The sequence below is a fragment of the Schistocerca americana genome, chromosome 3 (genome assembly GCF_021461395.2).
Source record: "Schistocerca americana isolate TAMUIC-IGC-003095 chromosome 3, iqSchAmer2.1, whole genome shotgun sequence".
In the NCBI taxonomy this organism is placed as follows: domain Eukaryota; kingdom Metazoa; phylum Arthropoda; class Insecta; order Orthoptera; family Acrididae; genus Schistocerca; species Schistocerca americana.
The window spans coordinates 583,417,361-583,434,737 of record NC_060121.1 but is presented as its reverse complement, the minus strand read 5'-3'; positions in this window follow the sequence as shown (position 1 = coordinate 583,434,737).

The window sequence follows — 17,377 nt, the reverse complement described above, 5'->3', positions numbered from 1 at the left end:
AGCTGAGGACTCTTATTTAATAGATGGATTTGTAATCAAAGCCTCAATCGTATCCAGTGATACTTTGACGTAAGCTGATTGTGTCTAGCATCGATTTTAAACCGGTAACATGTATGCGTTTTTGGTTTTTATTTCAATTTAATTCTATGATTTCCGCCGATGCCTTCGTACACAATAGATAGACGTGAGCCTAATGCAGCTGATTTTCGTTTCATATCTGAAGCTGGCCACTCAGTAGCTAGGGAACACGATACTGGTACGCTTTTGACATCGTGAGCGTGGTGGTGATCTGAAGTGTTATGAAAACTGAATAAATTTTCAACAGTCAAGATGACTAAAATCATTTATTCATATAGATGAACGGTTTCTGCAATTCTCTGTTTGCACAGACACAAAGGTGGCAACAGAGAATTGCCAAAACCGTTTATCTATATGAATAAATTATTTTAGCTATCTTAAAAGTTGAAAATTTATTTAATGTTCGTAACACAATGGTAGAGGCCTTTGCTGTCAAAACAAACGCCTATTAACTTGAACGTCACTTCATTTGCCCAATCGTGCTACCCAAGGCCCGAAGAAGTCCGGCCATTTGAGAAATGGCAACCAAGAAAAAAGACAGAAAACTAATGATAACAAATTTCAGCAGTATTGACAGACACTCAAGTGAAATATATGTTACAATGCGAACAACAAGCCTTCATAGACAGGAAAGAAAACAGTTTGGGTGGAAATATGGGTCTTCTGGGTAGAAACCTATGTTCTAAAAACGTGCCCATGGTCAAGCTAAATCATATGATAAAAGTCCCCAAATAAAACCCAGTAACAAAGAAGGAACTCCTGCGAAGATGGAAAAGATGAGGATGACCATGTCCTACGTCTTAGGTGTCTTAATCATTTTCTCGGAGCGATCCAGGTGGTGAAACGTTTTACTGGGCGAGTTGCCATCAGTGGTTACATCCGTCATGTGCTAAAAATGACGAGAGAGAAATTTTTGAAAGAACGTTTGAACTGTGGAGATCATGTGGAGCAAACATACTAAAACTGATAAAAGTTCTGGACATATTTTTCTGTCAAAATGGTACCAGAACTATTACTGGTGTTTTTGACATTAATCTGTAGGAATTTGTATTCAAACAAACTGTGAGTATTAAAGTAGATATATTTTCAGTCAAATAGTCAAAGTCGTAACTAATTAAATGATAAAATCATATGTACCAACTTGCCCCAGCTGCTGGGCCAACTTACCGCATGGGTGGGGTAGCTTGGCCCAGCTCATATTACTGTACTAAATTATTTTATGACTAGAGAATCAGTGAGAGATCATAATTACTTCGTTGTGAAGGTGCTGAAACAATGTTTCTGCGTTTACACATAAAAGATCAATGGAAACTTTTGAGACACAAGCTGGAAAAAATCCAGACGAAAAAATGGGCCGATCTGCCCTGGTCTCCCCTACTACAGTACTGAAGAAAATTGAGACGCGTTTGAAGTTCGCTAAGGACGTGAGTAATGCGAACAGGAACATGAGAGAGGCAATTCCCTTGTAGCCGACTGGACATCTGTAAAAAGGGCAATCGCAGAAGGTGAACAGAAAACATAGGTTCAAGGAAGGCAACTACGAAGAAATCTTGGGTAGTAGAAGAAATACTTCAACTGATCGACGAAAGAAGGATGTACAAATATGTTCAGGGAAAAACAGGAATGCAGCAATGTAAATCACTCAGAATGGAAAAAAAATAATAGGAAGTGCAGCCAAGGCGAAATGACTACTGGAAAAACATGCTCCGAAACACAAGAAAATAAGTTTGGAAAAATTGGAACTCAGTTTTAGTAACTTTGGCACAATTGTTTTGGAAAGAGACGTTCCACAGTTAGACACCATCATCTTTATTTTATTTATTTATCATTCGTTCATTGTGAATAGTTTCGGGTCGCAGCCCAGTTCTCGAGAACCGTTCCTGCCTTAAACAAAGTCGTCGGGCTGGAATATGGCATTACCAATGGTCGCGGCAAAAATTTAGGTGTGGTACATCTATTTTCAGAACAACTACTTGTCAGCTACTGGCTAAATGGTTCAAATGGCTCTGAGCACTATGGGACTCAACTGCTGAGGTCATTAGTCCCCTAGAACTTAGAACTAGTTAAACCTAACTAACCTAAGGACATCACAAACATCCATGCCCGAGGCAGGATTCGAACCTGCGACCGTAGCGGTCTTACGGTTCCAGACTGCAGCGCCTTTAACCGCACGGCCACTTCGGCCGGCTTGTCAGCTACTGATACGCCACTAAAATTCGACTTCAAAATGGATAGACAAGATTGTGAAAAATAATGGCACGTGCTAGACTAAAGTGTACACTATAGCTATTTACTCCTATATAGGCTTTAATGTGCTTGTGATGTGTGAACTTTTTTCTTAACTTGGAGAAAAGGGAGGAAAATGTGCAGAAGTATAGAAATGGTCGTTGGAAGGACAGACTCAGCATAATGAAAAATCAAAGCCATCTGCAGTTAAATTAAAAGCAAGGGTATAATTTGGAAATTTGTGGTATGTTCTATGGGAGCAAACTGCTGAGGACATCGGTCCCGAGGTTACACACTACTTACTCTAACTTAAACTTATTTACGCTAAGGATAACACACACACCCATGCCCAAGGGAGGACTCGAACCTCCGACGGGGAAAGCCGCGCGAACCGTGGCAAGGCGCCTAGGCCGCACGGCTACCCCGTGCGGCAGCAACAGTATAGATTCCATAGTTAAAGAGCGGCTGGATGGAAAGAGTGTCAGGGGCGGGGGGACGGGGGGGGGGGGGACGGAGGACTTGTCTGATGACGTGACTGAATAAGATGTTGGAATCGATGTGGAAGAGACAGGGGATCAAGTATTAGAACATAAAAGAGCGGTGAAAGACTTGAGATCAAATAAGGCAGGAGGTACGTATAATATCCCACCGGAAATTATAAAATCATTGGGGAAGTGGGAACCAAACAACTATTCAAGTAGTTGTGTAGAATGGAGCCGTACCGTAAGACTCGGAAAAATATCATCCATTAAGTTCCGAACATTGTAATAGCAGACAAGTGCGAGAGCTATCGCACAGTCAGCTTAACAGCTCATGCAGTGAAGCTGCTCGCAACGATAATATTGAGGATCTATACCATGAAGATCAGTTTTGCTTTAGTAAAGGTAAAGGCATCAGAGAGGCGGTCCTGAGGTTACACTTGATAATGGAAGCAAGAGTGAAAAATAACAGGAACGTTCGTAGGGTTTGTCGACCTGAAAAAATCATTCCGACATGTGAAATGGTGCAAGATTCTGAAATTCTGAGAAAAATAGAAGTAAGCTACAGGGGGAGACAGGTAACATATAATGCACTGACGAAAGAACAGTCGTAACACCAAAAAAACATAATCGTAGAGTAATGAAATTTCAGGAATACATTTGTCTAGCTATGATTTCTATGTGATCAACATTACAAGACCATAGATTAACGAAGTGTGAGATAAACCACTGCAAATATGAAATGCTGGTACATTAAAATTCGGCGTAACCGCCAGAATGTTGAATGCAAGCATGGAAACGTTGAGAGTTGGCAATACTCTCCTAGGATGTAAAGGTTGGCTACAGCGTGCATACACAAGCTCTGGAATCTAAGATATTGCTGTCGCGCTTCACAGCGCACGGATTAACAAGTGGCAGTTTTGAGGCCAGTGTAGGAGCCCGCCTGCTGTGGTGCGCACGTGTGTTGGGCGAGGGGTCGTCGCCGAGTTGCCGTACTGCTGTGTCCGCCAGCAGCGACACAGGATTTAGTATTTAGTTGATATTTTTTATAATTTGCAGCCCGCTTATTAATTTAAAGAAAAGGGTTTGTGTATGTGCGTAGCAGCAGACGGTAATTTTGATAATGATAGGAGTTGAGTTCTTAAGGGAAACCATTGTTAGGCGAATATATTAAGTATTGATTTTTGTCATTGATTTATTTTGTAATTGTCGGGGAATTGTTTCCCCATGCATTTAACTGAGAAGTATTTCAATCTGTCTCAAGAGTTTGATTAACTTGTAATATTGCTTTAATGCCACTGGAGGCAGATTTACATACGAAGCGGTTGTTCAAAGAGCTTCTAGCGTTTTGTTAATTGAATGAGAAAGAATCGCTTTCAGAATATAGTTTTTTTTTTTAAAAAAAAGGGAATTAGATTTGACCAAACCCTTTCTCTTGAATTATATGTAGTTGTAGTAAGCAGCAGAAGCCGCAGCAACAGCAGGAGCCGCCTTACAGAACATGCATTGCACTCAGCATGAATAATAGATTTCTTTATGTTTTTGTTAAATAATGGAATGCAGCAGATCAAGCAGTGGCAGCAGAAAGACCAAGTAAGTTATTTGTTACGCACAGGACCAATTAAAAGCCAATAAAGTTTAGGCGATCTCTGTAATAGTAATGTTAACAAGAGTACAAGCACGAGATTTTCAGTAGAAAACACGAGATAAGAAGAAAGATCTAGCTACTTTCACCGGTCGATATGCCTGCCAGGATACGTATTTTTTTTTTTTTTTTTGGATGAGTGGTAGTTAGATATGCTTCGTCTTTCTACCGCCAACTGCAAGCTTACGCAACGGTAATCAAGGGTAGGGGCACAGAATTTTGATCGCTTGCGCACTGCTTTGTATTAACACAAAATTGTATTTCAGCAGTTTTGTCTTTGAATTTGTGGTGCATTGTGTAATAGTTAATTGAACAGTGGAATTTTTAGTATAGCGGTGTATTTTAGTGGCATGTTTTCGTTCGTATTGCGGCAATGAGGACGCGAGCACAAAAGAAAATGGAAAACAATGCAGATGCTACTGCAAACGCGAACGTAGATACGGTTGCGAAAATGAATGTAGGAACGGTTTCAAACGGAGTTTCCGAAAATTCGGAACAGGGAGTAGAAAATTCTTTTGAGAATATTGAGATCGGCAATTTTGGAACAATACTGCGGAGAAACGGAATGTAGCCGATCATTTACCAACAATGCGTGATGAACAACTGTGTGCTACACGCAGCTTACGACATGACAATACAGTGACACAAACCGAACTCATTATGAGAAATTCCAGCGTTTCTTCCGCCTCAAAAGTGCAGATAATTTTGTTTTCCTCACTTTCGGTGGAAATTCAGGTCTGGTTGCCAGTCTGATAGAGCGGAGTAATTTTGCCTTTCCTTCTGTTAGTGGAAATGCAGGTACTCCTGAGTAAACTCACTGAATTTAATGACAAACAGGAGAGTAAAGTCACTGAATTTAATAACAGACAGGAGAGCAAACTCACTGAATTTAATAACAGACAGGAGAGTAAACTCACTGAATTTAATAACAGACAGGAGAGTAAACTCACTGAATTTAATGACAGACAGGAGATTAAACTCATTGAATTTAATGACAGACAGGAGAGTAAACTCACTGAATTTAATGAGAGACAGGAGAGTAAACTCACTGAATTTAACAACAATAATGCAAAGAATTTCAAATCGCTTCAGAACGAAATTAACGAGAATCTCACATTGTTTCGGGGTGAGGTGAATGACAATTTAAATAGTAAATTTGAAGAAACTACCAGTCAGTTGAAAAGTCAGTTACGTGAAGAATTCAAATCAGATATTAATAATCTTGTATCCCGACTTGATCACGTACAAAATGTTGATATTGTTGAAGTGAAACGACAGACAACAAGAGCTGCAAGTAGAGGAATTAGCGAAAAATGTTGAGTCATTGCAATTACAGACCACCAATGAAGTTTCAAAGATAGAAACACAATTAACGACAGTAGCTAAACAGGTAGATGAATTAACCATGAAAGTGACGGAACTGAGTAGCGGGTTAGAGACGAGGTCAGATGACACTCAGCCAGTACCCCTCGCGGATACCGAAGAATTTCAGTCTCTGCAACGTTTTAAACAAGGGCAGATGACAATTAATCAGCAAAACAAACGTGACGTGAAAAATGTACAGGAACAGCTTGCCAGCATCGAAGAAAAGATCGATCGCAGCAATGACACTGATAGATCCGATAATTACCAAATTGGTAACGACAATGAGCGCGTTAATTATGGAAATGCCGACCACTTTTCTCGTGGATATGACACGTTTGCGGGACGTAATGAAGGAAACGTGAGTCATGCTGTAAAAGAAAACTCATCCGCTAAGAAAAATGAGGAGTTTGACTATAAGCATTTACTCACAGTTAGGAAATTTAAAATTTTTCGGAATGCTAGTCACGAAATCCACCCTCGAGAGTGGTTACAACAATTTCACTATTCATTACCACCAACATGGCCAATTGGCCACAAACTGGAATTCATTTGCAGTTATCTTGAAGGAGAGCCTGCAACAAGAATGCGCTCAATAGTACGTGAATGTCACACATATGGTGATTTTTATCACGCATTCTTATCTGCTTACTGGTCAGAGACTACACAAGATCGTGTAAAACATTACATCATTATGATGCAAAGTTATGAGCGGTAGAAAGTTTCAACTCCAGTGCAATATTTTGAAAACATGATGCGCATGAACAGACATTTAACGAATCTTTACAGTCAGTCGGAATTAATTCGTATGTGTTTGACAAAACTGCCGATCAGATTACGCCACATAATTTTGGCAGGTAGGTGCAAAGATGACTTGCAGGCATTTCAAGCTCTTTTGCAAGAATTAGAATTTGACAACTATGAAAACACACAAAGAGATAATATTAACCAGTATTGGGAAAATAATAATCCGCGGCGTGACCGTAAACGCGTATGGAACTCGGACGAACCTCACGCTTACAGGGCGGAAGAAGCTAGGCGCGATATGTGACATCAACCGTATAACACAGATCATAGACGCCAGTGAAATTATTTTTATGATCATAGGAACTCTCAGTACAGTAATAGGGATCGCGGACCGCGAGAGCAAAGGCGTTATGGAAATGAAAATTATTGTAGAAGGAATGGTCGCGGTAGAGACAACCGAAATTGGCGCGGACACGCAAATTACAATTCGGAACGCGGTGCTCAAGCAGAATACAGAGCATCGAGCCCACGTGATGATTATGGGCATAACAATTATGAGAACCAAAACAGTTATGGTGGGGGGACAAATCAAAATTGGCAGGATCACAGAAATTCTAATTTAGAGCGTGGCGACAATGTAGAAATCAGACCACCCAACCCAAGCAATAATTCGCGGCAATACGAGCCGGCACAAGAATTACTAGCAACAAGGACTACAAACGAACGATTTGTAGCGGCGGAAAGCCGACACACAAATTATGTTAACTTTGTTGGACTGTAGGTCACATTACTAAAACAAAATGACAACAGCGAAATTATATATAATCATCCAGTTATAAATTTCTCGGTAGGAAATATTTTACTTTCAGCTGTACTTGATTCTGGCAGCCCTGTAAATGTAATTAGCGATACAATGATTAAGAAGTGTGAACAGGCATCTGTTTGTCCAATCTTGCCATTATTAAAGACCAAATTAAAGGGAGTCATTCAGGGAAAGAGTGTAGACGTACGCAATCAGACTTTTTCTGCAAATTTCTTAGTAGTCCCTCTTTTATCAACAGAAACGATTTTGGGTGTGGAATTCCTACTTGAATATAAAGCAATGTTAAACTTTTGTAATGCTGAAGTCATGTTACGAGTAAATCAAATGCTAATCACGCTTAAATTTCAAGGATGGCTAACAAAGGAAGATGAGGAAGTGAATTATCTGCGTCTTCTCTCTCCACTTGAGGCACATCAATCACTGAATCTGTCTAACAGTTGCACAGATAACATCACTACGTTTTACTGTGAAACAGAACAACCCATTAGTACAGAACAATTAATTAAAAGGAAAGTTTACCGAGACGAAGTAGATCATAATGCAGGCACTGATGAGTTATTTGAAATATTACAAACAAATTGTGAAGTTTTTCTCACAAGACAGGAACAATACGTAACTTTCTTTATGAATTCAAGGTCAAGGAACATAATAAATTTTTGTACCACCATACGTCATCCCATTGACATACAGAGAAAAAGTCAAACAGGAAATACAATCCATGTTAGAGCAGGGAATCATCGAACCTGCTGTGAGTTCATATAACTACCCATTACACATGGTTAAGAAAAGGGATAATTCCATTAACTACCTAATGATTCCACTACCCTTCCTCCACTGCTTGTGTTGAAAAATAAACAACCACCAGATAGGATAAAACAATTAGTAGCCTTCCCTGCACAGCGACGTTTAAGATACCATGAAGTGGTAAGTATAGCATTACAGAACATCAAGAAAGCTGCAGACAGAAGAAAGAAGCTGCATAATCCACGAGTCAACGTCAAGAATTTACAGATAGGTCAAAAAGTATTGCTTGGATCACATCGACTATCTCATAAGGGAAAATATTTCAGTAGGAAGTTTTTCTTGGTGTATGAAGGACCCTTCCGTATACGACGCATTGCACACACAAACGCTGTGGAACTTGGGACAATACAAACATACAAATCGCGAGGTCTTCATGACTTATCACACATTAAAATTTTCAAGGAATAAGTCCCTAGGGGGTTTATTGATCTTTAGTACATATATGTTTGGCGAGCATAGGTGCCCCAGCCGTTACATTATATTCTTCTGATTTTAATTTTCAGTACTGTTTCATAATATTTGACTAACCTGTTTATCTATTAATCTTTTACTATCAATCTATCCTGTATGAATGACCAAGAATGAATGGTTATGAATGATTTATATTGTTTGAGAGAATGAGAACTTTGCGAAGGAACATTTCTGACAAGAGGATTATACCAGCTGTTGACATCTTGCGATTGTTCAGTGAAACAATGAAATTTTCGTCACTTATTTGAAGGAAAATGCTAGAAAAAACCATGTACGTTTTATAGGGAGAAATAACATGAAATAAAAGAAACAGTTGACATTATCTTCAGGTAAAATACAGTGTATAAGTGGCTCTGAATTGAGAAGGTTTATTTGATGGGCAGTAGTATAATAAGGAAACCTTCGAACTGACACTTGTTCTGATTTATGAGGTAGCTTGAAGAGTGATGATTTGTGTGGATTTTTCGTGTTTAGTAGTTTGCCAGGTAAGGCGTATTAGGATTTATGGGCCACTCATGAATAGTGTGACACAATGAGGAAGCACTTTGCAGACATTTATATCACAAGAGAAGGTAAGAAAGAAACACTTCTAAACAAAGAAACCCACAATGGTATTCTATGAAAGAAGATATAGCTTAGACACATTTGCGTAAAATTTAAGTCACAGTAATGTTAAGGTAGAGTACACACTTACTTAAAATCTAAGTCACAGTAAAGTTAAGACATAGCTATGAGTCACGAAAGGAGTTCTGATACATATACACAGCAAAGTGTTGAATTATGTGATGAATGAGTGCCAAGAATATATATATATATATATATATATATATATATATATATATATATATATATATATATTGCTCTGTGAAATTCTGGAATGGTAAGAATGATATTGTTGTTTCTCTTCTTATTGTTATTAAGATTGACTTTATTGCATTTCTTACAGGAAACACGATCACAACGGAAGTTTTCTCCATTGCAGAAACGAAGCACTTAACGTGACGTAATTTTGTGTGGTTGACGATATTTTCAGATCAGAGCGTAGCACGCTTACCGTTAAGGGTCGCGAGAAGAAAGACGTTCCAGAAACAGTCGGCCGTGACAAAAAAAACTGAGCTATGATCTAGATAATTATGTCGTGCATTAAACGATCTCTTTTCTCTTTCCAAAGTGAAATGACTCTTATGCCAAGAGGTGAGAGTATCTGCCATATTTTATGAATGTGTAAATAGTAGTGTAAAATAAGTCAATTTAATATTTATCTTGTGTTCTTCTATTTTATGATTGTAATTGAGTGACACAGTGCCGATTCCAGCACGAGGTTAATTGGAAGGTGATGATTTTTCTCCTGTCATGTCATAAATTTATTTCTTGTCACCTTGATGAATAAACCATTTCTTTCAGTTTCTACTGGACAGATGGAGGGGTTTTGTGTGTTGTATTTCGTGAACAATCTATTTTTATTATTATGTTCTTTGTAGGTTGTTTGTTTTTCTTGTTCTTTGTGAGCGTCCAAGGTATGGCCACACAGATTCATACAAAGACTAGGGACGCCAAACACAGACAATGAGGACTCCATATAAAAACGATTGAGACGCTATACCACAGACATTGACGTTTGATATCAGAAATATTGACAGTTATTACAGACTGATAATTATAAATTTGGTATAACTTACTAACTAGAGTGTAAAAATTCTGACGCAAAGTCACGTAATTATTCACTAAATTTTGTACATATTGATTTGGCAAACCATTGGCTAGACTTTTTCTGAATGATTCTGTAACTTATTATACATAATAGCATCACTATGGAATTACTTTTCTATTTGTAGGATTATTTAAATATTTTTAACCAAAATGTACATAACAATTATTGTAACAAATATTGTAACATTCTTTGTCAGCATCACTAGTAATGTGAAAATAGTAGGTAATTAGAGTTCGACGGCACAGGATTTATGCCTTGAAATTAAAACGATATTTTTTTTTGTGTGGTGTCACATTTGTAATGATTCTGGGTCACAATCAAAGCTTTGCCACTGTTATTGGCCAAACTAATCGTAAGAAAATTAACTTGCCACTGTGTGGTGAGCGTCATATTATGACTGAATTGAAAAATACGTGCCACAAATGTGTGACTGCTGTGGCGAGAAATTTAAAGAAAATTGACTTTGCCACCATGGGGTGGCCTAACATTATTCATGACTTGAGATATATCCCAAAAATCTGTAATTGGTTTGGCAATAGAGTTAAAGAAAACATTTAAATCAACTCAAAGCTCACATGCCTGTTTATATGATATAATATTATTCCTTGCTTAATTTCTGCCATTAGGTTAGAGATATCGTATTTTAAAGGGAGAAACTATTTTCTATAAAATATGACGTTTCCAGTATACAGAAATACTCTACCTAGACTTGTACTACATACGTTTGAGGAGGTACTTATGCAATAACGCAGTGACGTGTGGTTGTCAGTGGATATGAAGTCCCTGAGTCTGCCTACACCGTAAATTAACTGATGTTGGAATATGAGTGTGGTTGCCAGTGGATATGAAGTCCCTGAGTCTGCTGCACTTAAAACATGTAGACCTGGTTTCTTTTGACCAGAGGGAACTGCGAGCATAAAAACATACAGTATCATGTAGTCAGACAACTACTGATTAATGTCATGGAAACGTAAGTGCCCAAATGCAGAAAATAAAAAATTATTTTTACTGATTATTAGGTTATGTTAGCTTATTGAAGACTATTCAATGCATAAGTAGTTACTGTTACACATCTGTTAAAATGTATATGATCTTTTTTATCTACTTATGTAAGAAATTTGTTATATTTCCTTTGATGTTTTCTTATTACATACATACTAGGCTAGCAACATTTTCATATTATTTTTATAAAAGGAGGCATGTTTTCTCCTTTCCAATCAATTAGGCAAGCAACATTTCTGCCATTTTGTATAAAATTTTAACATTTTTCTCTTGCCTATACGCCATGCAAGACAATTTTCGTCGTTTTGTAAAAAAAATGTTTACTTAGATGATAAGCAAGAAATACTTTTAGCCACTGGATATAATGAGGTTGGGGGTTATGAGAGTTGGCAATACTCTCTTAGGATGTAAAGGTTGGCTACAGCGTGCATACACAAGCTCTGGAATCTAAGATATTGTTGTCGCGCTTCACAGCGCACGGATTAACTAGTGGTAGTTTGGAGGCCAGTGTAGGAGCCCGCCTGCTGTGGTGCGCACGCCCGCATCTCGTGGTCGTGCGGTAGCGTTCTCGCTTCCCACGCCCGGTTTCCCGGGTTCGAATCCCGGCGGGGTCAGGGATTTTCTCTGCCTCGTGATGGCTGGGTGTTGTGTGATGTCCATAGGTTAATTAGGTTTAAGTAGTTCTAAGTTCTAGGGGACATAGATGTTAAGTCCCATAGTGCTCAGAACCATTTGGTGCGCATGTGTGTTGGGCGAGGGGTCGTCGCCGAGTTGCCGTACTGCTGTGTCCGCCAGCAGCGACACAGGATTTAGTATTTAGTTGATATTTTTTATAATTTGCAGCCCGCTTATTAATTTAAAGAAAAGGGTTTGTGTATGTGCGTAGCAGCAGACGGTAATTTTGATAATGATATGAGTTGAATTCTTAAGGGAAACCACTGCTAGGCGAATATATTAAGTATTGATTTTTGTTATTGATTTCTTTTGTAATTGTCAGGGAATTGTTTCCCCATGCATTTAACTGAGAAGTATTTCAATCTGTCTCAAGAGTTTGATTAATTTGTAATATTGCTTTAATGCCACTGGAGGCAGATTTACATACGAAGCGATTGTTCAAAGAGCTTCTAGCGTTTTGTTAATTGAATGAGAAAGAATCGTTTTCAGAATATAGTTTTTTTTTTTAATGGGAATTAGATTTGACCAAACCCTTTCTCTTGAATTATATGTAGTTGTAGTAAGCAGCAGAAGCCGCAGCAACAGCAGGAGCCGCCATACAGAACATGCATTGCACTCAGCATGAATAATAGGTTTTTTTATGTTTTTGTTAAATAATGGAATGCTGCAGATCAAGCAGTGGCAGCAGAAAGACCAAGTAAGTTATTTGTTGCGCACAGGACCATTTAAAAACCAATAAAGTTCAGGCGAGCTCTGTAATAGTAATGTTAACAAGAGTACAAGCACGAGATTTTCAGTAGAAAACACGAGATAAGAAGAAAGAGCCAGCGACTTTCAACGTGCATGCATTGTGTTGTTTGTGGGACGGAGTTCCATACCTGTTGCACTTCGTCGGTGAATGCAGGGATGATAAACGCTATTTGTGAGTGATGATGTACAATACGTACTCGATTTGAGACAGATCTGGTGATCGATCAGGCGAAGGCAACATGTCGACAATCTGTAGAGCATGTTGGGTTACAATGGCGGTACGCGGACGAGCGTTATCCAGTTAGAAAACACCGGCTGGAATGCTGTCAATGCTGTTAATGAATGGCACCACCACAGGTCGAATTACCAGACAGATTTACAGATTTTCGTGGGATAACAACGAGAGTGCTCCGGCTGTCATACGAAATCGCATCCCAGAGCATAACTCCAGGTGTAGGTCCAGTGTGTCTAGCACGCAGGCAGGTTGGCTGCACTTACACCACTGAATAGAGCTACAAAATTATATGATTGTACGACACATAGGTCAGTAGATATGACGTCATAAACATTGACCTACAAGGCGAAACTTGCTAGAGGTATGTGTGTGAAGTAAGTCAGATATATGTGAAATATACGTGACAAGTGCGTATGCGGGCGAAGCCACGGGTGAAAAGCTCCTCCTAAACCTCTTGATCGATATCAACCAAACTTGGTCCCCTACTGCTTACTATCTGAAATGAAATACTATGCGGATAAGGACCAGCAAACTCTTGTGAGAGACAAGGGGTTAGGAGGAGATAGGCGACAGAGAGAGGAAGAAGAAGATGGACAAAGAGGGAGGAGAAAATGGGACAAGTAACGGAAGAGGAGGAGATGGGTAAATATAGGGGAGAGGAGGAGATGGTCAGAGAAAGGAAGGACAAGGAGAACAAAGAGGATGAGAAGATGGTGAAGGGGAGGAGAAGATGGACAGAGAGAGTGCGGAGGAGGAGGGGCCAGAGAAAGGGAGGAGGAAGAGATGGACAAAGAGAGGGGAAGAAGGACTTGGAAGTGGTGAGGACGAGGTAAAGAGGGAAGAGGAGATTAAGAGGATAAGGAGGAGATAAATAGAGGAGGAGGAACGGATAGACGGACAGATGGGGCAGGAGGAGGTGGATAGAGAGGGGGCAGTTGGAGATCGACAGAGAGATGGGGAAGGAAGTAATGGACTAATAGAAGACTGGAATAAATACATGCTCTGGCAATGCCAGCTGCTCTGATAAAAAATATAAATTCATATGTAATTAATATATTTGGTAATTCTCATTATTATTGTTTTTAAATAATTATAAAAATGTAGAAATAATAATAATAATAACTGAGGACATCTTTTTAAACTTAATAAAATATTATGTTTAACTCTACCTTTTGGTATTTTAGTTTTCAGTGTAAAAAAAATTTTTCATTACACGTATTTCGTAACTGAAAATAAATAATTCTTTTCGAGCGGTTTAATCTTAAATAAAAATCATAACTCTGAGATGCGATAAAGAATGCCAGTGGACTGAATAGTGACTTTATTGAATGTATCGCGTTGTTTACTAAAAATGAATCGCTGACTAGTTCCATTACAAATTACGTCGTATTTTTGTATCTGTATTAACAGCAGACTGAATACGTCGTTTTGAAATGGTTCAAATGGCTCTAAGCACTATGAGACTTAACATTTGAGGTCATCAGTGCCCTAGACTTGTACTAATTAAACCCAACTAACCCGAGGACAGAGGCAGGATTCGAGCCTGAGGCCGTAGCAGCAGCGCGGTTCCGGGCTGAAGCTCCTAGAACCGCTCTGCCAGAGTGGCCGGCCGTTTTGAAATCCAGCATATAGTTCTCTGGGAGTAAGTTTTCTGCCTACCGTTACGTTACTACAGCGGTGGAAATCAGTATAAAAGCAATGATATTTGTAGGAAAATTAACATCATATGTAAATTGAAGGTGGAGAGGGGAACAAAGGAAAGGAAAGGGATCAGTGCTGTTAGCCGCATCGGGACATTACGCAGGATCGGCGGCGACGAGTGAAAATGTGTATTGGACCATGATCGAACCCAGGATCTCCCACTTACCAGGCAGGTGCGTTAACCACTGCGCCATTCGGTACACAACGTTATCGGCCCTGAGCGGACTGTCTCGGCATGACTCCAGCAGATCCACATTCCTATGGAGCGCTACCCATCCGCACTCGTCCCCGTTGATTCTGCGTAATGTCCCGATGCAGCTAACAGCTGTGATCCCTTCCCTTTCCTTTGTATCCTTTTCCACCTTCAATTTACGTATTATGTATAACAGCTTTGGTTTTTGCATGGTGTCTGTTCTTTTGGACTTGCATTCATATAATATAAAATCAGCATTGTCGGCTGAAATAGTTATGCACAGTATATATGCAGTAGTATGCGATTCAATATGCTGACAAATGCAGTCAAACGGTATGGAATTTGATATCAGTAGTACAGTATATAAGAAAACATCAACAATTCACGTGGTAAAGGGTGGAACTGGATACAAAGGCAGTCGGCCCTGGCGGAGTTAGTGTATGCGTACATGCTTTTCCTGCAGGTAGGAAACAGATACAATTAGTGACAGTTCGTAATGTGTATATAGATCACGACTGTGATATAGCCATACGGAAAATAATTATCATGCGATGAAAAAGCAAAAATCGGTGCGTAGAAGGAAAAGGGGTTCTCTAATCGTCAAATCGCCAAGGAGCTGAACCGTTAAAGTACAGTTCTAACTTCGATAGATTCGACATACGATGTAAACAGAAAGTTATGTGAGGTATCGAAACGGTTACTGTTTCGCAAAGCAAGGGTCGCAAACCGTTATTCTTCTCAACTTGTTGCTGATTTACAGTTTCCAGTAACTGCCAGACGTGTACGACAAATTTTGTCAGATGACAAACATCTTGCACTCAAGAAACGACCGCTGGAGCCTGGTCAAACACCCAAACAAAAACAAGATAGACTAGAATTTACTGAAAAATGTATGTCATGGACTTGAGAATGGGATGATGTGAAATGAATTCTCACTTGGCTAGGGCCTGCCATCAGGTAGACCAGTCGCCTGGTGCAAGTCGTTTGAGCTGACGCCACTTCGGTGACTTGCTCGTCGCGGGGGATGAGATGATGATGACAACACAACATCCAATCCCTAAGCAGGGAAAATCTTCGACCCAGCCGGAAACCGAACCCGGGCCCCTTTGGACGGCATTCCGGCGCGCTGATCACTCAGCTATCGGGGCGGACGTCGAATGAAGTGAACTTCATTGATGAGAAGATGAAATTAGATGGCCCAGATGGATTTCAGTATGACTGGCATGAGGAGAAACTTTGGTGGTGGAGGTGTTGTCATTTTGGCAGCATTCTGCATCAAAGATAAATCAGGCATTGCTTATATGAACACCAGAATGAAGTCTAATAAGTACACTGAGATACATCTACATCTACATCTACATTTATACTCCGCAAGCCACCCAACGGTGTGTGGCGGAGGGACACAATGGACTAGAGACACAATGGACTAGAATGTATGAGGACATAGGGGACGAAAGGATCACGTTTCAACATGATAATATATCAGTGCGGGTTTCTGCCCAACAAAAAACTGGTTTGAATATAAAGATATCTATGTCTTGCCCTAGCCTGAACGTAGCTTGGATTTTAACCCCATGGAAAACCTTTGGAGTATACTCGCCTCTTTATCGCAATGGAAGACAATTTGAGGCCGTGTGTGAGCTGAAAAGAGCGAAACGGGAAGAAGGGGTGACAATTTCTCTATAAGAACTACAAACGCTAACAAAATCAACGCCGAAGAGAATTTTTGAGGTAATTGGGAAGAACGGAGATATCGCAAAATACTAACAAGGCAATAGCACATCAGGACAGTGAGTGCTTTTATACTAATTTCCTTTATATCAGTTTCCAATCAGAAATGCACATGTCTTATTTCGTCACTCGTATTATGAAAGAAACTACGTAATTCCGCTGTTCATAATACGAGTAATTTCGGTAAGTCTATGCTTCAGACGTTGAATATTACTTTCGTATGAACGCAGCCTTTATACTGGTACTGGTTTCCGCAACTGTATTATCTGCTTTATCCACTCGTTTTGACCGAGTCAACGGTTCTGGAGATCCTATGACAAAATATGAAGGCACGTGGAATGTTCTCGACAGAAGGCATTTACATCGAGAAACTTTTATTTTCGTTTTAATCTCATCACTACCAATTATTTTTCAGCGTGAAATACGCTAATGTATGATGATTTTAATTAGTGTAGTAGTCAGAGGTATCAACAGTCAATGAAAAAGATATTTCCCGCCATTTCATTTTCCACTGCGAGTAGTGGTGGGGCATAGACGTTATTCATACAAGGGCGTGCTGAGAATTTCTTATGAGAAACCTCTCAAGGATTTTCAAATGAAGCAAACATGATTAACATTCTACATCTTTACTCTTCATGTCTACATGTCTGCAGCCCTCTGCCGCTAGAGGGCTACGAATTGTAGCATATAACATGGCGGAGTGTAACGTAACCACGTCGGTGTGTGAGAAACAGAGTGCTGTAA